This window comes from Pteropus alecto, unplaced genomic scaffold (assembly GCF_000325575.1).
Source record: "Pteropus alecto unplaced genomic scaffold, ASM32557v1 scaffold62, whole genome shotgun sequence".
NCBI classification, from domain to species: Eukaryota; Metazoa; Chordata; class Mammalia; order Chiroptera; family Pteropodidae; genus Pteropus; species Pteropus alecto.
In genome coordinates, this window is record NW_006432491.1 from 3,181,634 (window position 1) to 3,209,169 (window position 27,536).

Genomic DNA, 27,536 nt, shown 5'->3' on the forward strand with positions numbered 1-27,536 from the left:
GAATGACATATCCAAAAACTGATTACAAAACGTAAAAATAAAAACAGACTCACATTTTCAAAGTGTGTGTGTGTGTGTGTGTATAAAAATTTCATTTGGTAAACCTTGTGAGAAATAAAACCACAAATTTCATTAACAACTTGAATAGTTTAAGCAATAGAACATATGTTACATACATACACATACAATTAACTTTTTTAACAAGTCAAACTCAGCATCTTTGTATGGAAACAAATGCACCTTGAGACTAAATTAAAATGTCAATACACAATACTGGATACACAATTTAAGCTCTATTCAACTATAGTTAATAAGTAGATTAACTATAGTTAATAAGCTCTATTCAACTATAGTTAATAAGTATTAAAAGAGGGAAAGCGAGAAATGAAAGACTTGTGACCAAAAACAAGAGCTAACTCTGGCAAGGATGAATGCTCAAGAAAAGCAATTGGGTCTCAAGCTTCATTAGGATCCTCAGACCTCTGGTACTGAGCTGCTGCAACATTACTGGACAGTTTTCTCACCAGAGCCTGTCCCAGTGTCGGTCTATATCCCCTTTTGTCTTTTCCTATGATCTCTTTAAACTTTCTGAGAAGAAATACTGTAAATTCACATCACATTCATTCAAACACACAAATGTGGCTGGCTCCAATGCTCCCACATCCAAAAAATAAAATAACTTAAAAAGTACACCATTCTCCTTCACGAGAGTTATTTCATAGCATGTAATGCATAGGTGATGTCAATCTGCTGTTCCTTCAGTGGGTTGTAGTTTGGGCATCCTTTTATAGCTCAAGCATCTCAAGTCCCTGAGTACAATTCTGGCATTTAAAGATTATTTTTTAATGACATGGCTTCTAAGCTCAGGTTAACTTTTTTCACCTGGTTTCATACCGAAAGAATGAATGTCTTCCCAAGATTAAAGAACAAGTGACTACTTTTTCTAGATGGAAAGATAGTTCCTTTAGTTTCCACTGTGGTAAATGCCTAAGGATTTTATAAAACTAATTCTGACTATGCACAGATGTTTAACAAATAGCTCTACTGGAAATACCATTAATTTACTAGTTTGAAAAATTATTCCCCTTGTTTGGTTCTAGGGCTGAAGAATGACCTCACTCTTCTCAAGTCCTACTGAACTCTAACCTACCTAAAATTATCACAGCAAAACACTGACTTTACTGCACAGAAGCTCACACTTTTGGTGAGAAAGACAAGAGGAAGAATCAAGAAAACAAGAACTACTACCATTTGCTGACAGACACTGGACTAAGCATTATCTGTATATTATCTCATTAAAAGTTACAATGAGCCCATTAGGAAGGCATTCACATGTCTCCTTACAAGTGAGAAATCACTTGTAAATGGATAGAGTGCTATAACACATGAGCCCAAAGGAACCCAAAGTGGGAACTGAATCCAGGGATCAAGGAACGTCTTCTTAAAGGTATGATTTGTATAATGGCTTTAAAATGGTAAAGGAATTATAGGATGAGGAAAGAACTGGTATTTAAGCAAGAGACCACGTGATACTTTTGAGAAATTACATGCAATTGGGTACTTTTCAGTACTGTAAGACCTGCAGGCTAGTGATTTCTTTTTTGGCCTGAATCTTTTTGAGTCTGATTATATCTATGCCCTCTCTATTAAAATATAAATCAGAAGTTTTACATACAATTTCAGAAGGTTCCTGAGTTCCTAAGGATCCATTGTAACTGCAAAAAGTTTCACATCTTTAACATGACTTTTTCTCTTCTCTCCTTGATTCAAACTGGCTTTGTCTAGTCTAATAGCACGCACCATGACCACTTGCTTCTTTTCTTTCCTTATTCTTCTACCTTTGCACATATTGCACAACCACACTCTTATTCATTAAAGCCCTTAGGACATCAGATTCTGGTCAGCATCAGAGTCTTAGAAACAAAGCTTCATGTCTGTTGACCACAGAGTTTCAGTCAAACTAATGATACCATCTTGTCCAGCTGTATTTCAGCTCCAGACCCATGAAGGCAGACCAACCCTGTGGGCCACATCCCCTCGAAACAGACAGAACAAGGACATCAGGACCTGATGCAATTAACTGCCTCCTTCCCAGCCCTGACCAATTAGTGGAGCCCACAACCCAAACTCCCTTAACTACTATGACTAATGATCTTTCCCCTCTATAACCTATGCCCTAGAGCAGGGGTCCCCAACTCTGGGACCACGGACTGGTACTGGTCTGTGGCTTACTAGTAACCCAAACATACAGCAGGTGGTGAGTGGTGGGGGAGCGAAGGAAGCTTCATCTGTATTTGCAACCCATCATCGCCTCAACTCCACCTCAGATCATTAGGCATTAGATTCTCATAGAAGCTCTAGTCCTTCTCTGGTGCCAAAAAGATTGGGAACTGCTGCCCAAGAGGTCATCAGGAAGCCAGGTCTTTGAGCCCTGGCTCACCTGCGTCTCTGGGCTTGGCATTATTTCCTTGAATAAACCTTTGTTTGCTGCAAACGCCTGCTCGTATCTCATTTGGCTTTGATGCATGCAGGCAAAACCAATCTCCTTTTATTCAGTAACACCATGATTCCACTCTAAGAACATCTACTATAGACAACAGAGTCTGTCACAGATATTAACAAGGAAGGGACAATTACATTTTTCATCTTAGAAAGCGCAGTGTAATTTGTGCTTCAGACCTACTCCAACAGACCTGAGACCAGGTACTCAGAAGCTGCAAAAAACATGACCTTGTCAACATGCAGTGCAAAATTGTGAAACCAGATTTCCCAAACTCCTTTTTCTCTGGTCTGGTAAGAAAGACAAACAGATCTGAACAGAAAGCCATGAGGATATCCAGGTGGGAGGCAGTCAAGAAAGGTTTCCTGGAATAGGAGGTACAATCTGTGACAATGCATGTTTAACACAAGTTATCGCATACATTTAGTACTTAGGGTAATGATGTAGAGATAATGAGGAAGTTGTGGTGGTTTACAATACCTATTCATGTGCTGAAGTGACAGGAAGGTACAAGCTTTCATGTATTACAGAGATACCTTAGCAAATTAGGAAGACTTTAAGCAAAAGGTGAAAATTATATATAGCAATTAGATGCAATTAGAAGCTATGAATGCAGATGAAAAAAAAAATGCTAAGACACTGTCCCTGAATTAAAACAACAGACTAATGAAAGCTATACCCAGGTTCAGATTTTTAAATTCTGATAAAAATGATATCCATAGCAAACTATATTCCAAGGCCTAAATCTCAAAGGAGAAAAACGAACTCTACCTAGCGTTTAAGGTTGTGAAGGACTGACTGCGATGCTCGGTGCAAATCCCACAGATTTAGCTGTGCTAAAAATTTAAGATTGCTATTGTTTTTCCTCGTAAACTGGTTACAGATGCATAGGTTTTGAGTGGCATGCCCCAAGGTTATTTTTTTCACAAGCTGTGTTGCAAACATTAGTTGTTTTCAGATGTTATAGTAGAAAAACCTAGCAGCTGACCTCTTAGACGCTTTAAAGGATCTTAGGAGGCCTGAGGGACCCCAGACCACATCTGGAGAACAGCTAGCAGAAACAATTATAAAATCAGATGAGTAAAGCCACAGTAGAATTATATACAAGGGTGTTATGGGACACCTAACCCAGACATGCTGGAAGTGGGAATGAGGATGAAAGGACTGAAAGACTTTCCTAGAGAAGATGAAGCCTTGGTAAGCACAGAAGGCAGAAAGACAGGTGTTCAAGACTGTACACAGGAAAGACAAGGAGAAAAGAGGCAATATGCCCACTCAAGGCACTACAAAACAGTAACTAGAGTTGAGGCTCTGGTGTAGAAAGTAGTGGTTGGTGAGGCTGGAAAAATGAAGAGTGAGCCAGGTAAGCTCACAGGTTATACACACACTGAGCTTGGATTTTCTCCTACAGACAATAGGAACCAAGGATGGCTTTTAGGGAATGAGAGGCATACTGTATGACTAATTTTAAAATAAGATGTTAAGGAAAAAAACAAAACTGTAAAAGAAAGGGAATATAATTACAATATATTATTTGGTAGAGGGGATGGGGAACGCAATTGCTTTAAATTTAAATAGTCATTTAACCCCACAGGGAGGATGAGAGGGAAGAGGTAAAGAGGGGTAAGGGAGTTAACACCTTCATAAGAGTAAGTAAAAAATGCTGTCTAAAATTAATGAAGAACAGAAGCATCTTAGTTAGCAATGTGGAAGTAAGTTCCATATGAAATAGCTAAATGCATTGTTTCTTCTGGAGTGTGAGCCACAGGGTGGTAACAGGTGACTGAATCCAAGAACTGTTATGCATTGTCTTCAAGGCCTATGGTATCACTTGACTCTAAACTGTGCACATGCATTATTTGAACAAAACTGACAAGTAAAGGTAAAAATAAAGGGGATATATATACGAAATGAAGTGTAACAGACACATGGAAAATAATTTCCTAAGGAATGAAAATATATTTACAAATAAAATAATCTACAGTAGGAAAACAGGGAACAAAAAAGAGATCATAATATAAATAATTTATACTATGGAGCTTCAAAGATACATCATTTTACCATGTTCATTGTTGCTAAAATTGTGTAGGAAATGAATATTAAATTTTCGTAATATTCACTGACTTGATTATAAAAGTAGTATATGCATTCGTAGGAAATTTGAAAACCAAATAAAATAATAGAAATTATTCACAATCTTGACATTCAAAGCGCCCGTTACTTTTTAAGCATCTATATGCTTTTTAAATCTCAATATTGGTATTACACTGTATATATTTCAGATTATCACTTTATATGTCCTAAGCACTTTTTCATGCCATCAAAAATTACTCCAAAATCAAGAGGCAAAATATCTTACCACATGGATGCACCAGGATGTAACCAGTCCCCTGACTGCTTAACAAAAGTTACTTGCTCTTCTCTGAAAATTAAGTGTGGCTTTAATGTATTTGGTTTAGGGGAAGAATTATTGAAGGCCCAGTTCAATATTATGGTGTCTTTCAGGAAGCTTAGGGAGTGTTTTATAAAAGGTTAAAGACAAGTCAAAGGAGGTCGGAAGCAGACAGATGGCAGACAGATGTCAGAGTGGAAAGAGAAGAGAATGAATGCTGACTCACTTTAAGTCCCTGCTAGTAACCAGTGGCAAGCAGCCAATCGCTCCTTGCTGCTCCTTTCTCTGCAAAGGTGAGGACAAAGCTCACTAACCTTTGTGGGGGAGAGACCAGTGATCCCGAGGGGAACACACTATCTGAGGGCATGAACACAAAGGATCTTCCTCATGCCCTCAAAGGTCTTGTCATGGGAGTCATGGACCAAGGCTGTTTTAAGTGTGGAGGCAACTACAGAGGGAAAAATTTTTCTCAATGATGACAAACAGTTATGATGAAATATAAATATAGTTGACTCTCGAACAACACGGAGGTTAGGGGCACAGACCCTAACCCTCCTCACCCCTCCCCTCACCGAGTCGAGAATCCATGTATAACATGACTTCCCAAATACTTAACTAATGGCCTACTGTTAACCAGAATCTTTACCAATAATTAACATATATTTTGTATGTTATATGTATTATATATTGTATTCTCACAATAAGGTAATTTAGAGAAAAAAAATGTTGAGAAAATACATTTACAGTATTATATGTATTTACTGAAAAACATCCATGTATAAGTGGACTTGTGCACTTTAAACCCATTTTGTTCAAGGGTCAACTGTATAAAATAAGGAAAAAAGAAAAGGAAATAAGCTAAGCTAAGGTTCAATACTCACATGCCAAAAGCTAAGACCATCTAATTAACTCTACATTCAATGATAAATACAAACCTATTTTTTAGTAATGACAACATATACATGCAATTCCCCACATATCTACTACATACCATACACTGAGCTCTATTTCTTCACCATACTCCTATGAAAAAGCATTAACCTCATTTTACTGATAAGAAGACCAAAGTTCAGAGAGACTGTCTACAGCCATGCTACCCTGAACAAGTCCGATCCCATCTGATCTCGGAAGCTAAGCAGGGCCAGACCTGGATAGTACTTGGATGGGAGACCACCAAGGAAGACCAGGTGCTGCAGGTGTAAAAAATTAAAAAATAAGGGATTGCAAGCTGCCAAGGTCCCTGCAATCTGTGAGGTCAACCAAGGGTTGCCTTGCCTAAAAAAAAGAAAAAAGAAAAAAAAAAGTTCAGAGAGACTGTCAAGTCATGAAACCTTTCTGAAACAGAACAATTTGTACAGAAGCTCCTGACTCATAATTCAAAAGCTTTTTATTCTCTTAATTGAAAAGATGTTCGATTCAGATTTCTCACCCTCTTATTTCCTCTTTTTCCTCCCTTTTTAGTGGTTCCATAGAAAGAATGGATAGTAGGAAATAAAGCATCTGATATTGTTTACTGACTGCAGCCTCGGGCAAATATACTTAACCTGCGATCTTCAGTTTCGTTGTCTATAAAATGGGAAAAATAACTGCATCCTAAATTTGTGAAGAGGATATAGTGCACTGCATATAAACCTCCAATACACACATATTTAATAAATACTTCACTTTCTTTCACTTCTATGACAAAAGGCATATTCGAAACTTTAATTTTTAAACACAAAAGACCAAAAAGGGAAAACAAAGAAGTACCAGTTCTGAAATCCAGTGAAGTTATCAACCAGTGAACTCCTTAAGACAGAACTACAGAGCAAAAATAAATGTAAATCCTGAAATTAGAAATGTCAATGTCAAGAAGAAAAAACCAAAGAACACTGTATATAGAAGCCAAAAGAATACACACATTCACAAATAAGCTGACTGAAATTAGAGAGGTTAATGTAAAAAAAAAAAAAAAAAAATAGCAGTACCTTCTGTCACACTCTGGGCCATAAACTAGGCTGAGGCGCCTAAATTAGGACCAACTGCCCTTCTGTGCTCACATCGCAGTCAGGGACCTAATCTCTTCTTAGTAACTTCACTAGCTAACTTCTGCCTGTGCTAATTTTTGTTTTTGCTGATGGAGCATTTGTTATGTAATTTAGCAAAAATTATCTCTCTTGTATAATTTTCTTTGGTTCGACACATCTTTTCTGCCCAGATTGTAAACTCAATAAGATAAAATAATGAAGGTAAAATCACATTTTATATTTAAAATATTCATCACAGTTGTAAAGGTTTTAGCATTTAATAAATTGCAAATAAATGTAAAACACTGTGAGAGTAACTTCTAGGTTTCTACTTTAGGAAATCCTTTCAAATTTGAACATTCGCTACAGCAAAATGAAGGTATATTTTTTTATCTATATCCCTTGAACTCTGGAATCTCCATCTGATGAGACAACTGATAAATCACATCTCAAAATAATTTGATTGTTTACTCCCTTAACCCTTCAATTCACTACTACAAATAATTTAAGCAAAAGAAAGTTTTCTGTTGGAAGTATCCACATTCTATATTTTGATATTTGGCAAGTTTTAAGATCCCTATATTCACATATAGACTTTTCAGTTATATTCTCAATTCCACTATTCCAGTGTTGCTTCTAATGCCTATTTTTTCTCTCCACCTTCCCCCTCATACTTTTAATTTTCCTATTCTCACCCTGGAGCAGTGGAGAACAGCATGAACTCCAAGAAGATGGAAAAACAATGGGTAGTAGTAGTTCTATGAGAGTTTAAGTCATAGAATATGAGGTTATAATAATGGAATATGAAAAAAAATTTTTAAAGCAAGATATGAAGCAAATCAATCTAAAATGTTATTATTTTGAAAATTATAGGATATCATGTAACTCTAAAAAGTCTCTCCTCTTCTTTTAAAGATCTGAATATATGACCTCTTCAAACCCATATCACTGCACAATTCCCAAACACAACCTCAACCATATACAAACGCCCTCAACGTGCAAAGTTCCATATATCTTTGAGCTAACAAAATCAATCCTCAAAGAGTACTGACTCAGATTTCAGCATTACTGTTCAACATCTTTCAATTTTTCAAGAAATATAAGAAGTGCTATACTAACCATCCTTAACACAATTTTAAAAAATCCTTACAGGAGCCACAGCCTAGAAAAACCTTTAAAACAGGTAAGTCGTTTATCTCTTCTAACTCAGAAAAAGTCTGAACCAAAACACTGAAATGGTAGCTGAGCTTTTTGGTTTCAGTCCGTTGACTGACGATGCTTCTTAGGATGTACTGAGATCAAGAGAGAAGCATGAGATAAAAAAAAGTACACATTTTTAGCTCCTCTTGCTCAGGCTTTCAAAGTGGGGCTTATTTTATTTGAAAAATTATGAATTCACACAGAATATTCAAATAAAATTTTTAAAAATATTTCTAAGCAAAATTACACATGGGAGCTACTCATCAAATGATCTGTAGCTTTTCTCTTCCACTATTATGTCACTGAGTAAACCAAAACAAGCTCACAAGATACTCTTTCTACATCTTAACATACTGTGAAATGCAAAGATTGCCACTGTCACACTATATGATTTTGAGCAAGCCATTATCTTTTCTAGTTTTGTTTTTTCCATCTGGAAGACAAAGTCACTATATTATATCAAATTCTACTGAGGGCTCTTTTAAAAACTTTCAAAAGTCCAAGTGCATTTATTATACAAATAGAAAAATGATCATTATTTTCCTATGGACAGACACTAATAAAAGCTGCATAAAACAAAATATCTAGTTATATATAATTCTTAATTTTCAAAGTTCTTCATTACCAACTCATATAATTTCATAATTACCCTAGGTATTTCCTACACCATACGAATGGAGAAAAAAAAAAAGACTAAATTATTTGTTCTACATTTCCCAAACAACACAGAGATGTTTTGGACTTATTCATAGATTTTATGTCATACACTACAACCAATATTCACATTATCAGAAGAAAATACAACTAAAAATGTAGGTCTGAGACCCTTGAGAAAAGTGGCATGCGCGCACGTATACACAAATCCACACTGATACTATAGTTTCATTTCATTTATTGAGACAAATAATTTTTATCCTTATTTTTATTTATGACCCAGAGAAAGTTTAAGAAGTCCATAAAAAAGAATTGTCATAAGATCATAATAGTGCTACAGAGTCTAAAGTAAGTGATAGGAAGCTCACCTTAAGTTTAAATGATTAATTTGTCATCGATGGTTCCTAGAGTCAAAAAAACTCATTTGGACAAAATGGTCCAAACAGAATAACCAAAATGCTTGTGAAAGCTTTAGAAACTATAATTCAGTACCTCCCTTCAGGCTGCATTAACAATATCTTCACTATTGGCCCAGCAAGGAGTAGGACACAGGCACATTGAGGAGGGAATGTCAATGGATGGCTTCAGTTCACATAGACAGTCTTTGTTCAAGGAAATTAATCTTTTAAATGGTTAGTGTGGATTTTCAGGCAAATGTCTAACAATTACTTTGCATTTGGCTAAAATGAATTCATAGAACTAAAGACTCTTAATAACATAGAGAACTATTATGCTAATTAGATTGGGTTTCTAAGTATAAATAATAGTTAAATTATGTGAGTAAAATTATGTTTAACAGTATATTTTAAAATACTCAATGTTTGAAAGTTTATCAAAGCAATTAATATTATCTTACATTTTGATATTTTACTTTTTAAGTGTTTTGCACAAAGAATTCATCTAGTAATTTCCTTATTCGATAAACAAAAACTGATCATTTATTTATGACTCAGGAACCATGATAGGCATGGAGGGTTCAGAGACCATATTCCAGAATCTAAGGTCAATTTGTATGGCTTATTAGGTAAAAATTACAGAAGAGATCACTCTATTTCATGGATAAAGAATTGAGTCCCAGCAGTTGCCTTGTCCAAGATCACATAAGTTGGAAAGAAACACACGTTTCATAAGTCATTATTTAATTATTTTAGACAAGAGAAAAATCTATTAAAACATTAGAATATATAAGTGCAAAAAACCTAATCTATTCCTTTTAGATTTCTTAAAACTAAGTGAGCATAATGCTTTCTTTTAAAAAAAATTAAAATTTTTCTTAATTTCAGTATTTTAGTTATTGGGAGCGAACAATATTACTAAATCCTGACTTATGACAACTTGTGGGAGATTGTAAGGAAAAAAAAATACCAAAAATTAAACTATTATATTAAACATAGTAATAAAAGTCGGATAGCTAAAATCATTGTGTTCCTATTTGACTATTTTTATTCTTGTTGTTACTTTCTTCCCAAGAAAGTTCATGAATTATCATCAATCTCCAGACAAAAATCATGTAATAATGAGTAAATATACCTATTCTGAATCTACACAGGTTATGGTGAATCACACAACTCAGCGACGTAAAATTTTGGTTAGAACTCAACAGGATTTATATCAACAAGAATATTGTTAATTTTACTTTACTCATTTGCTATTCTTAGAAGGATCATTTGTAGAATACATGTTAGTATACCAAATTATTATTTCATTATCAAGTTGTATGTTCCATTAAGAATCATTCTAACGATGTGCTTTCAATATAAATAAAAATTATACTTAAAGGATCATATAATACATTTTGGGTTGTAGGTCAGAACCATAATTCTACAACTTCCTAGCTACGTGACCTCAGAAAACATAATTCACCTCTCTAGGGCTCAGCTGCTACGTGGTAAAAAACGATATTAACAATAATTACCTCACAGAATTTATTTCAAAAGTATCTGAGATAATACATGTAAACAACCTATAACAGTCCCTGTTACCTGTTTCTATTATTTAATACAAACCTACTTAATCCACACACAAAAAAAGTTCCCATTTCAAAAAATATTTATCAAATGTATAAAAAATTATGTCTATTAGAAATTAAAATCATTTCTTCAATTAAAAAAATAAAAACATGTATATCTAATACTAATAAAAAATCCTTTGGATCTTAGGTGCCAATTTTCAATGAGATCTCAATTACTCTGTGGTGTTTCTGAGAGATATCAAAGCACAGAATGACTGGGAGACCTTGGGAAAATACCTTGTGAGATTGGATGGACTTGGAGTAATCAGTGTAAAGTCATGATTTGAGTAAGAGAAAAAAATATATGTACATTCACAAATATATATACATATAAATGTATATGTATAAAATATAGAAGCTATAGAAAACACATATACATGTATATGTATATATAGATGTATATATATAGAAAACATATACATTTATGAAACCCTAAAAGATTGATAGATTTTTAAAAAACACTCTTGTTGGAAAAGGTGTAAGAGAACCTGTTTTGCACTTTTATTACATTTTTCCTATCAATAATAATCTCCCCAGTTCTCATACTGAAGACACTGAAGTATCAACTCTTCCATTTTTAGAGGGGCCTCTGGCAACTCAACTATAGTCTTCTCTGATCCCCAACTCTTTAGGATCATTCTGGGAATCTTCGGTAACTATTCGAGCTTCAAAGGTAACAAATACACTCTCCTTAAACTCTGAAGACCTACCCACCCACTAACTTCTGAATCCTTCTTTTATTCCACAATTACATCTTACATGTAATTTGTTCATTCTTTTTCTAATTAAGTTAATCTTCAGTGTCACTAGTCCTCTAGCAATCTTTTTCTATCAAAGGCCAGATAGTAAATATCTTAGGATTTGCAGGCCATAGTTTCTGCTTAACTCTTTACCTGTCAAGCAAAAGCAACCACTACCAACATGTAAATGAAGGAGTATGGTTGTGTTCCAAAAGTTTGTTTATAGACACAAATTACATATAGTTTTCACATCATAATATTCTTAATTTTTCCAACCACTTAAAAAATATAAACACGCTTCTTAGTTTGTAGGCTATGCAAAAACAGGCAGTGGGCTCATAGGCTATAACTTGCTGACACCAGTTATCACTTTCTTCCCAAAGCAAATAGGTCCCATGAACATGGCTTCACTCACGAACTCTCCATTATTCTAAACCCCTCATTCTAACTTTCTGCCTCACTCCTCTTGCAAACTCGACCTTGGACCAATCCAATAATCTCCATACTCTGTGAAGTCTTTTATGTTATGTATTGCTACCAAGGAAAGAAATCCACTACTTGGACTGGTACCACTAGATTTGTGTTCCTCAATCTCAAATGGAATTTCAGTAAGATCCAGCAATACCTCTGTATCTTTATTCACCTCTGGCTCCCATTCCCCACAGCAAACTCATTTGCACTGTCATCATCCTCACAAGATTGGGGTCTCTATTCAACAAATGGCCATACTTCATCTTCCACAGAAAAATAGGTTATGAGACAGAAGCAGTTAAGTTCCCAGATTTCCATGCTAATAACTCCATCCCACTTGACAACAGTATTACAAATATGGCTGCATTTGCACATGCATCCGCAGGCAGACTATAATGAGTTCAACCTCCATTTGGAATGACAGACCTGATTTTGTCTACTTCATTATTAGAATTTAAGTACCTTACTAAATAACTAAATTTATCAGAAGCCTAGTAATCAACAATTCTCTCTCAGTCATTCTATGAGAAGGAATCCCCTCCTAGAAATCTTCTCAAAGCCCATTTCCAGAACACTTAGATGCTTATCTTAGTCATCTCAGAATGCCATAACAAAATACCAAAGACTAGGTGGCTTAACCAGAAATTTTCTCATAGTTCTGGAGTCTGGAAATCCAAAGTCAAGATGCCAGCATGGTCAGTTTCTGTTGAGTACTCTCCCTGTGTCCTCCTCACATGGCCTTTCCTTTGTGTGTGTGCAGAGAGAACAAACTCTCTAGCATCTTTTGTTAAAGACACTAATGAATCAAAGCTCAACATTTATACCTCACTTTACCTTAATTACTTCCCTAGTGAAGCCATTGTCAAAAATAGCTACAGTAGGGCGTAAGGCTTCCTCAATACAAATCTTGCAGGGACACATAATAGTGCCTTTTTTCAATGCTCTCCAAATGCCTTAAATATATCTATCACCTCTCCACAAGGTTATTATTCTGCTTCCCACCCATTTGACTATGGTCTCTTAAAGGAAAGGCTTTATATACTAAATACCTGTTTATGTCTAGCACTTAGCACAGGGGTCCCCTACTCCCAGGGACACGGACCAGCACTGGTTAGGAACTGGGCTGCACAGCAGGAGGTGAGCAGCGGGCATGTGAACAAAGCTTCATCTGTATTTGCAACTGCTCCCCAGCACTAGCATCACCACCTCAGCTCCACCCCAAATCATCAGGCTTTAGATTCTCATTGGAGCACCAGCTCCTGGTGCCAAAAAGGGTGGGTACCACTGACTTGGCAGACAGTCTAATATACAGAAAACAATCAGTAAATGGTGAAAGAGACTAAATGAGTAAAATATCTTTGGCATGGCATTCATTTAATCAAAATGAAAGGGTGAGATCAATACTTGAGATACACAGACCCCATGGATTGTTTTGCCTCTGAGACTGGTGTGCCTTATAACAAAGAGGAGATAATTCAAAGCCTGCAACTAATGAATAATTTATTTCCCAGTTATTTAAAATATGGAAAAAATAGCACACGTACCTATGCACTAGGTAAGTTATATACTCCACTGCATTATATAGCCTCCTTTGTGGTACATTTCATTGGAGAAGAGACAAAAGGCTTAAGGAACTTACAATTTAGTTGATAATACTACATTAAAAAAAAAAAAAAGCTCAAGGTAAATGCGTCAAGAGTTCAAAATAAAAGCAAATCAAGAAGAAATGCAACAGCCAGAGAAAGATAAACCTATGATATCAAAACTATTATCACAAAGTATTAAAACTTACAAGTAATTTTCAGTGGTTTCAATTAATGTCACTATGGTTAAGTTGGGAACCAGAGAAGACTGCAGTAGATATGACACAGTCTCCCCCAAAAGGTAGAAGAGTTGATACTTCAGTATCCTCAGGATGGGAAGTAGGGAGATTACTATTAGGAGGAAACTAGCTAGCTGCTTGGCTGGCTCCTTCAGTATATGAGTTCCCTAGCACTTAGGGGGTTTTTAGAAGACAGCCTCTGGTGAAACCTCTCTGTGAACATCATTCCCTGGCACCCCAGAGAGATTTTGGGCAAATTCTCCATTAAGGAGGCACCGCAGCAACTTCACACCCATAGTGAGCCACACACCCTCTCAACAAGGTCTGGATCTCAGCCCTGGATGGGCCTGTTCCTTAGGTGCTCATTTACAGCCCTTAGAGATAGTGGCTGCTCCTTATTATCTATTTTTATACTCTTTAGAGTCCTCTTTACTTACTAACCAATCCTGTTATAGTTAATCATTCTTTATATTAAATTCTCTATGTTCAAATTACTGTGTGGTTTCTCTTTCTTGTTGGGATTTCACTGATACAATCCTGAAAACCAGAGAGACTATATACTCACATCATTTGGAGAATGAAAGACAAGAAGTTAGGCAGTAAAATGAACTGAGAACACAAGAGATCCTGATACTTCACCAGACAAAACATTTCACATTTCCTTTGACTTGACTTAAATTGTTATATCCTGCAAACACTAACCCCTCTTTTTTTTTTTTAACTTCTAAGTACTTAGGTGTTTTAGTTTTTTAGCAAAATATTAAATAATTGTTATAAGCTTTTCTGTGTTACGAGAGCTGTCCATCCTGATCACAGAGGGAAATGGAAGAGCTAACAGAACCAAGGGCAGCGGCTGCCAATTTGGCCATCTCAGGAAATTCATCAAAACATCAAACTTTTAGACAGGAGGATGCTTTAGTGGCCTCATCTCCTGGGAGTCAGCTGAAACATGAGTCTCTTAGCTGAAGCAGATGATCTTTCTGGTACCCCTGTTTCTTTCTTCCTCCATGATTATTAGCACACTTGGAAAAGGACAAAATAAAACCACTGAAAAAAACTCATTAAAGTTGATGTAGGCATAGTAGGCAAGCTAAAAACAGAAATTCACAAAGGAATAAAGGAGCAGAGAAAAAGCAAAGCCAAATTCTTGAGACAAATGCTAGAGATAAGCAATAGTAAAGGTTACTTTTTGCTAGCGGCATCTCAAATAATGAAGAAAAAGACCATCATAAAACATTGGAATAAAGCCGTCCCAAAGTTGTAGGAACACAGAGGAAAAATTAAATATGTAAACAAGCACTAAAGAATTCAATAAATTTGTTATATCACTCATTTAGCAGAAAACAATTCTGGAAGAGAGCAACAGTAAATGACATACTTAGCTACTGTACTAAAAATGAAATAACTGAACAGCAAAGAAGAGTGATAATTACAAGGTAGTCTTAAGTTTCTATATGGTATTTGATTTATTTTAATGTGTGCTGAGTAGGAGACATGTGTTTTGCAGGAACAAAAATACTTTCAAAGATAATAATTTTACTAATTTTTTTTATCCAACTACCTTACTGTAACCTCTCCATTTTGTATAGCTAGTGAGTCTACAATAGAAATTCATTTTTGTGTTTTTACAGTGAATGCAAAGACATAATCTTTCTTTCCTACTGAGAACAAAGGTTATGTACAACTTCTTCTAGTATGAGACTTTCACCCAAATTGAAGGTTCCATGTAGCAAATGTACAAGGACCTCAGCTTCTGTCTGCCAGAAAAGCAATTTAAACAGCTGTTAATTTTGTCACTGCTTTTCTCCAACATATTGCCTCAGGGATTTTAGGGCAGGTAAATATTTCTCCTTTTTCTTGCTCTGCTGATTCAAAATCATCCTCCTCTTTAGTATAAAATTTCCAATGTATTTGATAAGTTTCTAGATTAATTTCCCAGGGAGGGGTTCCCACCATAATTTCAAATTTAATATGTCTGAAACCAAAACCTTCTACATAGGCCCTCACCTTTCAAACTAGCCACTCTTTTCAATTACTCCCATTCCTCTTACTGAAAATCTCATTGTCACTATCCTTATCAATTTTAGCTAGGTTACTGTAACTCCAATAGCATCCTTTATATCATTTTGATTCACCTGCCCAGTATACCACTTTTATCAATAAATAAAGAAGCTGCGGAAATTCAGAAGTACCTTCGGGATGCTGCAAAAATGATAGGAAATTCCATGCAGCAGGGCTCAAGTAGCACCAGTTTATTTATTTTTAACACAGTAACACTAGTTTCTTCAATTTTGTAAATGTCATACTAATATTTTATTGGATGAAGAGATTGCTTTGCAATCATTTCCCTAAATCAAATGGTCACAATACACTTAACTGAATTAGTTTCTTATTATTGCCATAATAAAGTACTACAAATGGAATGGCTTAAAACCATAGTTTATTACAGTTCTGTAGGTCAAAAATCTAACAGATCTCACTGGCCTAAACTAAGAGCAAGGTGTAGACAGGGCTGCATTCCGTTCTGGAGGCTCTAGAGGGGATTGTTCTCTTGCATATTCCAGCGTCTAGTGTCCATCATTCATTCTTTGGCCAATGACCGTTTTACCCATCTTCAAAAAGAGCAACATCCAGCTGAGTCCTCCTCACTCAGCCTCCTCCTTCCACTTTTAAGGAATCTTGTGATTACACTAAGCCCATCAGAATAATCCAGAATAGTTTTCCTATCTTAAAGTCAGCTGACTAGTAACTTTAATTCCCTTTGGCCATATAAAGTAACAGGTCCAGGGATTAAAATATGAAAATCTTTGGGGGAGGGAGGAATTATTTGTCTATTACACCACCCAAACTTTATTTGTCCTCTACTCTCCAACAGAATGCTGCTCCATAGGGAGTTAAACAAATCCACTTTAAATGTGTACATCTGCAGCCCTAATCCATTCCACCTCTCCTATTTCTCACCCACAAATACAGGGAAAAAATAACACATCACAAGGATAATCGCTGGCAAGATACACTCTTATTCCTTGATAGAACTTGAATTTATTGTCTCTTATATATAATGAATGGCAACATTTTTAAGACAGCCTCAAGTTCTCTGAGGGAATAACTATACCATAGACTAACTGTACAAAAACTTTATGAAGATCCTGAAACTCAATCTGTAGTAACAAATGGAAACATGGCAACAAATAAAACAATCAACCTTTCAGTTTAGTTATTATTAAACCACGTAATCATTTTATCTTATAAAACAGAATGTTTGCCCAGACCAAACCCCTGGACACAGTAACACAAAATATTTTTTCAATATTTCTACTATCTTACACCAGTGGGAAAAATTGTGCCTAAATATAAAGATCAAGCTTAAAACTGCTTACAGCTATTCCTGCTTAACTCCTGACCTTTTAGGGTAGTGGAAAGCTACTACAGAGTCATTCTGAGTACTTATAAAAAATTCAATTCAGCATGAATAAAACTCTGCACATGATAGCCTTGACCTTTTCTTAGCTTTTGATAACCACCAAGATATTTGCAGCAAATCCAAAATTGTCCAAACTTTAATGTAGCATGATTCCAGGTTGGCCTCAAGAGGGAGCACCCTTTTAAAAACAGACTGCCCTGCAGGTAAATGCTTTTTGTGTATCACTAAAAATGAATGGGTAGACATACTAGGCAAAAGGAAATTAAGACATTTAGGAGTAGGCTTTGATTTTAATAATGCTCTATGTAACAGAAGGCACTAACACGTACAAAAGGAGGCAAGCAGACACTAAACTTTTTAAACAAGCTTTGGGCTATCAGCAAGGAAAAAAGCCCAGAATCAAACATATTTATGAAGGTTTGAACTCCTGGCCCTTACCATAACAGTGGCCATTAACTTCATACCAGCCATTAATCTTACCATCAACTATAACTCAGCTTTAAGAATCAAATGAAATAATGTACATATTCGAATTTGTAAAATAAAGTTATTTTTATCTAGCACTATTGGAAAAAGAACTGTTAGATACTGAAAGATGCCTCCTTTAAGTTTCAAAGATTAAAAACAAATTAACAAAAGTCTTTCTATATATAGTGTTAACACTTCCATGGCCTTAGAGAATATCCAACATAATTCAACCATTTCTTAGTGGTTCCAAATCATTACAAGAAACATTAGTGATAATGGCATGGCAAGAACACCTCAGAGGCCAATGGGTACTGTATAAATACTCCACAATTTAGAATTTTTTCTGTCCCTTTCAATGCAGTAATATCTCATTTCTTGTGACTAGAAGATTCAAATCTGCTTTATTTTACATACAACTATATTAGACCTAATGTGGTTCAACTGCCTGTCCTTGACTGTAATCAATTACTGTTCTTGCTATCCCTAGGCCCTTTTTTTTAACTCCTTGCTTTCCATGTCCACAGTATTGATGGTGAGACTGCCCCCAAGTCTGGCCTTTAATTAAATGAATACCACCACTGTATTAGGTCCCTTGCTCTCTGCCAAGTGTTGGTTAATCTCATAATCTTTAAAAAGTAGTATGACTCAAAAAATATTACCTTTGTTATTAGTACAACTATCATTTGTCGAGTACTTAACTGCATTTAAAGGTCCAGCCTGTTTTAAAGACATTAAATCAACCTTGACAAAACTCTAATATTATTTTCAAGCATGAAAATAACTTGCTTAGGAGGCCGAACTAGGGTTGAGTTCTAGACCTACCTTACACCAAGTCCAGTGTCCTTAAACACTGTATATCATTTTATAAAAAAAGAAGACAGATTCAGGAAAAGGAAGTAACTTTGTCTTAGTTCACGCATCTATAAAATGAGAATGATACTTGCCTGCCTCTTTGACAAGACTGTTAAGATTAAATAAATAGAAAGTTCTATGAAAACAAAAAAATGTTAAAGCATCTAAAGATATTACAATTTTATATTGCACAATTCCAGGAAGCACCATTCACACGAACATAGTATGAGTTTTCCTGAAGCAGTACAGGGAATGCCAATTATGTTGTACTCTATGTGAACAATGCCTACTGGAGCTGTGTCTACATGTATGTGTATGTATGTGTGTGTGTAATCACAGACATAAAAATTTATTAGTATGAACTGCATTCATTTTATTATCTAGATACATAAAACCAGTTATTACTGTATTATTAAAATACAGTAATAACTGAACTCTTCAACAAGAAAAAGCTTATATAAAGCTTTTTTGCCATAATCAAGTAGCTCAACTACTTTATAAGTCCATGGTGATTTCTCTCTCTCTCTTTCCTCTGGATCCAAATTAATTTCATGAATAGTTACAGTACAAAGATATTTAAGTGAATCACAGAAAAGTCTAAATCTTTTATTTTTCCAATTTCTCTGGTTCATAAAGAGATCCAAATCATTCTATTTGCAGGAAAAAAGTCAAGTCCATTAAAATGGTTTAGAAGTATTTAAAGTAATTCTTTTAGGATGGTATTTACAATACATGGACCACTGACAGATGATCAAACTATAATGACTACCTTTATGTGTTCCAAAATTTGTTCTTATATTTAAATAGAAAGGTGACCAAGGATTTTAAAATCCACTGTAGTCATCAAGAAACTACGAAAACATGGAAGCAGAGTACTAGGACTTACAAGAGTCACAGGGATAAAATAAACCATCCTAATTACTGTAACGAAAATTGTTTTGTGTTTATTTTTTGAACTATGGCATTTCTAAATATTTCTAACAAACTTGAAGTCAGTATTTCAAAGATGAACTATGAAAATACAATGACATATGATCAAAACCAAAGTTCTAAACTATTAACCCAGAAGCAGGGAGAGATCACTTGACTGATCCATCCACCAACACACTTGTAGCTCCCATCACCAACAGCTAAACTGTCAAGTGCTTGGCCATATATGTGCACAGATCACCTGACATGCTAAGTTGAGGCCCTACCACAGCTGTGATTACCAAACAAAGTATCTAGGTCAGTGAAAACTCAAGCACTCACATTTTCCATGCTTCCATCATCAAATCTATTTGCCTTATATGGCAACAAAATGTATAAAGCTGGGCTTTTCTAGTTGTGTTCTCGTTAACATAGAAGTCTCTCAGAACTAACTAAAGGATATACTATCCCTTAGTGATAATATGCTGATAATCTGTTTCTACTTTATCCATATTTTCTAGTCTTTCTATATTGAATTCCTACTGCTATTAGATGGGGACAGATGCAAAAACAAATGACCTTTTACTTGCGTTAAAAAAAAAAAATCTAAACATACAGACCTAGGCAGCATATACAGTATAACTGTAAAAAGAAATGACCTAGCTATCAAATATCTAAAAACTATTTTTGATGCCTATCAGAAACACTCAAATCCCATTCACAGCACAGAATGATTAAAAAATGAAGAAAAAATAACATATCACTATTCAGTAAGTCAAAACTGCTAATTAAAAGCACATCTTGGGAAACTTGAAATGACTTGCTAGGAGTAGCCAGATAGACCAGGTACAGAAACTAAGTAGCTGTTTTACTTTACAAAGTAATGCTCTGTATTTATAACATCCTGGTCTGAAGGAACCAAACAGCATTCACTATTTACCTTATATCCCATCATCACCTATTCATTTATTTCATAAAATTATTTTATCATCCTTATTGTTATTCAATAAGATTCTGATTGACATTCTTAAGATGCATGACTATATGATTTTTGTTTACATAAAAAAGCCTGAAAGGATTCACACCACACTGTTTAAAAACTATTACCCAAGCAACCCACATGAAACATGTGGATGGCGGAGGTTTACTGAAGGAATTTGCTTAGCTTCATTTATTTCATAGTTTAAATCTTATTTTTGAACATATAATGCTACAAAAAAATTACAGAAAATATGTTGCACCTTAGGCCATGACATTTCTTTCTAGATGATCCAAGGATCTTAATTCATCCCCTGAACAGATTTTCCTATGTTAAATATACTATTATAGCCCATAGTCCCAAAGACCAGTTTCCAGATGGCTAGTATCACTTCTAAGCACAGAACTCAATACGTGCAGGGTCGACTCTTGCCCAGAGCAGACAACTGGTCATAGGAGCTGTTACCAACCAAGGCCATCCCTAACCTTCCAATTCAATTGCCAACTACGGATTCTAGCATCTTCCATGATTCCAACCTCCTCTCTGTTCACTTACCCATTAAGCATCAGGACAGAAAAGGAATCTATTTCATTTCCTGCCAAGGAACATCCAATTCAAATTTCAAACTTTATTTGCCCCACAAGGAAAAATCTACTTATTTTCTTCCTTCACAGTGCTGCCTCAACGGGTGTAACAGGAAAAAAAAAAAAAAAAAGGAAACAATCTAAATGCCATCCATAGAGAATATGGACAAATAAATTATATTCGAGCTATAAATTTTTTTAAGAATGAAGTTCTTTATCCAATATGGAATATTGGAGAGATATTGAGTGAAAGACACAAATGAAAAAAGGTTTGCAGTGCAACTCATCTTTATGTAAGTGTAAAAAAAAGGTCACCTACTCATATTTACTTCTATACAAATAAATTGTTTCTTTCCTATCATTCCAGAGATGAGTTGCTACCTCCCAGTGGGGAAAGTGAAAGGCTAAGGAAGAGACAATTTCAGTTTATAAAACTTTTTGTACCACTTGAACTATGTGACAGTTATCTATTTTAAAAATCAATGATTTCAAACTTGCTTAAAATTTTTATCTTCAGGAAAGTACTTGCGATTATAATACTTTATAAAATTGAGAGCAAATATACTGACCAATTAATTAGAGAATCAATCTCATTCCTTTCTAATCATGCATTTAGCATTCCAAAAAGAAAAAATCAAATGTCACCCTCACCACCATCACCAAGGTTTCCTACATTCGCAATTCCTAACAGCAAAGATTATAAATAAAGCAGGAATTACTTATTAAGTGGTTAAACTATAATACAACCTAGGATGTAGAGGTTAAGATGTTGGAGAAATATATCACTGTAACTTCTTCATGGTAACTATTAACCTTGAGAGATTCAGTAACTCCAAAATTTCACATGGATCTTTATGAAGCAAAGAGTTACATATAATCTGTGTGAGGGCATTTCAGCTGATCACATAGTTGAAGCTTCCTGATATCACCAAAAGGAATAAAATGACACTGCAGTATAGACATAATTTTATTCTATTTTTCATATCCATATCAGCACAGAAGAAAATACGAGGCTAGAGAGTTTATGAAAATATTATATAGTTCATGTGAAAATGTGTCAAATTCAACAGTATGGAAAATTATTCAAATGTCAAGCTACTTGTTAAAAAAATTTATATACTATAACGATGAGACATGTCATACAGGGAAAAAACTGAATTTTTAAAAAATAAACAGCTTATCATAACTACCTAGTAATCAATCTGAAAATAAAAACTCACCTGATATCCTACAAAAAAAAAAATCTGGTTTTGTTACATATACAAATAAAAACGCCAATAAACTATCGTGTGCCATCTAGCGACTAAAATCAAATACTACTTAAATGCCATTAAAGCAGCTCCTGACCTGACCAGTGATCATTTTCATATTTGTTCACACATTATTTCTTGAGCATCCAATGGGAGATATAAGGAACAATTAGACATGCTTTCTGCTTTCAAGCATTTCATAATTCAATTACTACTTTAGAGTACTCAAAAATAAATTCAGAGTAGAAAGTTATTAAGAAGTTAAACAATTATATGAATGAGAGGAGACCTTACTACCTACCATACAGTCGGGGAAGAGGAAGCTGTCGTGAAATATTGTATATAAGCTAGCCTGTACATGGAAGACTTCAAAAGGCAGAGATGAGACAGGAAGAAAATCCCAAGAAGTGAAAATGCATGAGAAGCTAAAAAATTTTACTTTATTTTTACAGAAAGACTGTAAATTTAAGTTTGAATGAAACAAGAAATAAATTTGAAAAGGAGCACTGGGGCCAAATAATGCCATTTTGGAAAGTAACACTGAGGAACAAGGACTTTATTCCAGAGTTGATCTGCAGTATGTCAAGAACAGATTTGAAAGTTAGGACGTGCTTAAGATTCAAATTCCAGTTCTACCTACTAGCAACACCTTCAGGCTAATGTCTCAATTTCTTCATCTGTAAAGTGGGATAATAGTAAAACTTACAATGTAAAACTATTTACTTACAATGTAAAACTATTATGAGGACCAATTAGAATAAAGAGGGATAATGGTTGATAAAGCATTCAATCACTGTTTGGCTACTGTTAGGCAGGGAAAACATGATCAGGGCTGCATTTAGAACAATTAATTTGATAACAGTATGCATGATAAATGGTAAAATCTAGAGATTAGGGATGTCTCCTGTTAATGGAAGTTGAGGCAAAAGGATTTAAAGTACTTAGCTGCTGGGAAAATAGAACAGAGACAGGAGAATCAGGTACCACAATGCAATAAAATGACAAAAAAATTCTGAAAAAAAGGAGAGAATGAAGAATTAAAAATGATCGTTGATGTTGAGCCTAAGAAAATGTTTAAACTCATTAATATAAACAAGGAAATGAGAGAAATTATTAAATTTACAAAGGAAACAGCTGAATTTTAAATCTACTGATTCAAGATTAAAAAAAAAAAATGACAGCCACTTAAAGAGTTTAACAAGGAGAACAACAAAAGTCAAGTGTGAACGCAGAAAAAGAAAATGAGGCTGGTGATGCAGAACTGTGGCCTCGACAAACAGAACAGAATGAACAGTGGAAACCGTGGGTTTGCGTAGGGCCAGAAAAGAGGGGGGAAAAAAAAAAACCTCTAAAAAAGATGAGAACTCAATCTAAAGTAGCACCTGTATTTAAGAAATGAGATTAAAAAATGAACAAAAATCGCAAAAAGGACAAGTCTGAGATAATGGCTTGGAGAAATAACGAAGACAAGAACTTCACAGCACTTCATATTTCACAGCTCTTCAGATGCTCATTTTTACTTTAGATTATAATCTGAACTGATTTACAATAATGTGATTATTATAGGTTTTTAAGAGCCTGCAAGTTACTGAAGTGTTCCTTATTCCAAGTCAACCTCCAGCAAAACACAGCTCTAACACAGGACAATAATTAGCTATTTTTTCAGTATGTCAAAGCTCAAAGAACTACAATGTCTAAATTCTCATATTCTTTGATATCCATCTACAGGTTTGACTCTGATGACCTATTCTCTTTGAGGAAACTCTCTCCTTTTGTCTACTTGACAGCCATTTTTCAGGTTTTTCTCCCTGTATTTCAGCTTCTCTTTCATCTTAACCAGTTTCCTTAAAAACAGAACTGTCGAGGAATAGGTCTTTTATGACAAATCACAATAGTTGTTTTATAGTTAAACCACCAGGAGTTCATACCTGATGCTTCTGTTAGCATTCATAGGATCTAAATAGTTTATTGATTTTTGGCTACTCAGGAATATATGTCCCCAAAAGGATTTTCAGGCTAAGGTTGAAAATAAACTTTCTTTCTGGTACAGAAACATTGTTGTGTACCACAACCATAAAACCCACTCAGATCCAGTGTTAAGATGTCCAAGAGATAATAGATGGCAGATATGCCATTTAGATGTGAATCCAATTACTATCCTTAACAATTGCCAAGAATAAAAGCTCAAATATTTCCCTCTATGGGTGTTTTTTCCTCAAGTACATGTTACAACTGACCATACTTTATTAACTTCAGTATTTGCCATATTTCTTTAAACTACAGTTGTCAGATCTGCTGGAAAACTAAAATAGATTAATGTAACATAATATTATGACACAAATCCTATTAAATTGTCATCGTGCATTTTTAAGGGACTTTAAAATACCAAAAATGAAATAAGCACATTTTAATGTTGTTAGGGCCCTCTTTCTATTCTTTTCATCAGTTTATAGTTTACAAATAGTGTAACTGGGTTCATCAACTTGTTAAATGTAATGAGATTATTCAAGTTTGTAAGAAACAAAAGCACCTGTAGAAACTATGACTTACTATCATATCCAAATTTACCTGAGCATCAAGCGAAGTGACTAAAGTAACACATCTCTTCATCTTCTTGATTAATGGCATTGGTTCAAGGAATTTAAGATTTTAATATTACACCACCAAAAACCTCATCTAAAAATAAACAATTTGAGTTTCACACTATTTATCCTTTAGATTATTTTTTATTACATATGATTCTATTCACGTCTCTAAGGAACATGTTAAGGCAGTCTTCATTAATGGAAGGTAGCATGGCAGAGTAGAAAGCAGGTTCTTGGATTAAGTATACCTGAGTTTAATGCAGTCACCACCACTAAAACAGCTATGGGACCTTGAACAGCTTAATCTCTCAGAGCTTTTATTTATTAATCTATAGAATAGGGAGAATACTACCTATGTTGTTGTGAAAAATATATGAGCATATTACCAGCAGGGGTAACTAAAATGCCATGGATGCTTTGGATTCCTTTTAAACAGCCCTCTAAATAATAAAATGTTACACAAATGAGCCTAAGATTTCAGGCTATACATGTTTAGAACCAGACAGAGTGTTCTCTGTGATTATCTTACTCAGTTGTTTTCCCTGGAAGCTAGCACCAAGATGAATACACAGTACATTTTTAATAAATACAAATCAGTGATTAAACCAACAAAGCCTCCAGCTCTTCTGCACACAGAAATACAAAATGTAATAGGGAGTTCCTAGCTTTCCGTCTTAATAGTGTAGTTATTACCCTTACGGCTTACAGCTTACTCTCTATGGGTTACTATCAAAATATTTTATCCCTGGCTGTTTTCTGAGGGTTTTTTTTTTTTTTTTTTTTTTTTCCCCTGTATGAAATACAAACTTCTGAGCCACTGGCCTTCTACCTTACCTTTTTACCACACGTGAACCAGTTCATGTTTAAGGAATTGAATTTATTTTCAACTGACCATATGGAATTTAAATTTACTTTGAAAAATGCACTTCAAAACTCAAAAAGTAAACTATTTTAGTAACCTGCTTTATGAAGTCATCTAAGCCTCATGTAAACTACCATTAAGCTCTGTGTAAACATATTACTCAACTTGCCTAATATGTGTAAGTATCCCCATCTGGCCCTTAGACATTCTGAAAGTTTTACCACATTATGTTGCAAAATGTTTCAGCCCTTTTAAAAAGCTATTTAAAAGCTAAAAGATTACAGAAAATTTGGAGACAACGTTCAGCAATAAGAAAGTGTGTAACTATGTAGCTTTTGAAAAGAATGAGGTTATAAAATGGAAGAATATCTGTGAATATTGTGGCTAAAACTATATACTATATATGATCCCAATGTTACTTTTAAAACATATTTATCATACACACAGAAAAACCCTGCATGGCTAATCACACTTGAAGACTGGCTACCATGGGTATAAACAGGGGGGAAAGGTGGCGGGGGGGGGAGGGAAGCGACGTCTCCGGTGTTTGGCTGCTTAATTTTTTTCTTAAATAGTACGTAGTACTTTTGTAATTAAAAATAACTGGGAGAAAATAACTACTGGTAAAACCATACTTTATCCTCCATACCCCAATTCTTCTAATTTTTAATTTAAAAATATAGTTATGATTTCCCAATTTTAAAAGGAGGACATACAAAAACAGTACTAGGAGTTAAAAAAGAAACCTTGAATTTGCAAAATTACTCCCTCTGGTTCTTCTACACTTGAGTCCTCTCCAAACTGTTTAAAATATTCTAAGGACTAGCGGGCACCACACTTAAACAGTAGTAAACGCTTACACGGAAAAACAGAAAGTAAGAAAATGTTCGTAGCGCCTAGTCTAGCCTCTTAAATCCCTCCCCAGCCTCGGCCTCCAAGGCTGTCCTGAGCTTACGTAGGCTGGGTTCTCTTCCTTCAAAATCAAAACAACAACAGTGTCACGGGGTGGGTCTGAAAAGGCCCGCGGGTGTCTGAGGACCGCAGCGTCGCGGAGTCTTTGGCCCCCGAGCCGGCCAGAGCTACAGGACAGTCCGCCTCCGGCCCCTCTCAGCCGCCTGGCCCCCGACCTCCCTGCCGCTCCGTACCTCTCAGACTCCCTCAATCCCTCACCCCCTCAACTCCTTGGCCGCGGATCTCCCCACCTCCCTCGACACCCCGCCGCCCGCCTGACCCAAGCACGCCCGACACGCCGACCCGCACGACCCCGAGCACGGGCGGCGGCAGTACCTGCGGCGAGGCGGTCGGTCCGACCCGCCGCAGCGGCGCGCAGGGTCAGGCGCTAAGACTCGGCCGGCTCCGCAGCAGCCGACCGCCGCCACCGCCAAACAACGCCGCCAAAGTCGCCAACGCCGCCGTCGGGGGGAGGGGCGGCGCCCGGACCAGCAGCTGAGAAAGCCGGACCGTCGCGGCCTCTAGAGTCGTCGGAATCCTGGGCATGCGCGGAGAGCCTCAGGCGCGAGAGCCGCTCGAGGATGCTGAAGTCAACAAGGCCTGGGGACGCCTCTATCCGGCTCCGCCCCCTCTGGGATCGCTCCGCCCCCAGGCTCAAAAAAACGCGAGGTCTTGACAGGGGCCTGGGCACCGTAGCGATTGGGAGAGATCCCGCGAGAGTAGGATCTCAGCCTCCACGCCACCTTGCCTGCGTTTGGAGGCTCTGGGGCAGAGTGCCCGTGAGGCTGGCTGTGGTGGCGGAGCTGCGATCACAGGGATGGACGCCCTACCTCAGTGAGGTCGTTCAACTCCGCGGCGCTCGGGAAAAGACCGTTC

At 36.0% G+C, this 27,536-nt stretch overlaps 1 protein-coding gene and 1 pseudogene across 3 annotated transcripts in view; one reads left to right on the plus strand and one right to left on the minus strand.

The window, feature by feature from the left end:
* The window catches only part of PCMTD1 (protein-L-isoaspartate (D-aspartate) O-methyltransferase domain containing 1), a 65,317-nt gene extending 38,064 nt beyond the window's left edge, over window positions 1-27,253 (minus strand). For 2 of the 3 annotated variants that reach the window (XM_025043727.1, XM_015585948.2), the window contains exon 1: window positions 26,997-27,250. The gene's annotated coding sequence lies outside the window, so the exon portion shown is untranslated. Of the gene's footprint in view, window positions 1-26,996 lie in introns of all 3 variants that reach the window. The other variant, XM_006907459.3, reaches the window with a different exon arrangement.
* On the plus strand, window positions 5,973-6,091 carry LOC112476201 (annotated as a pseudogene).
* Window positions 27,254-27,536: the final 283 nt, after the last annotated feature.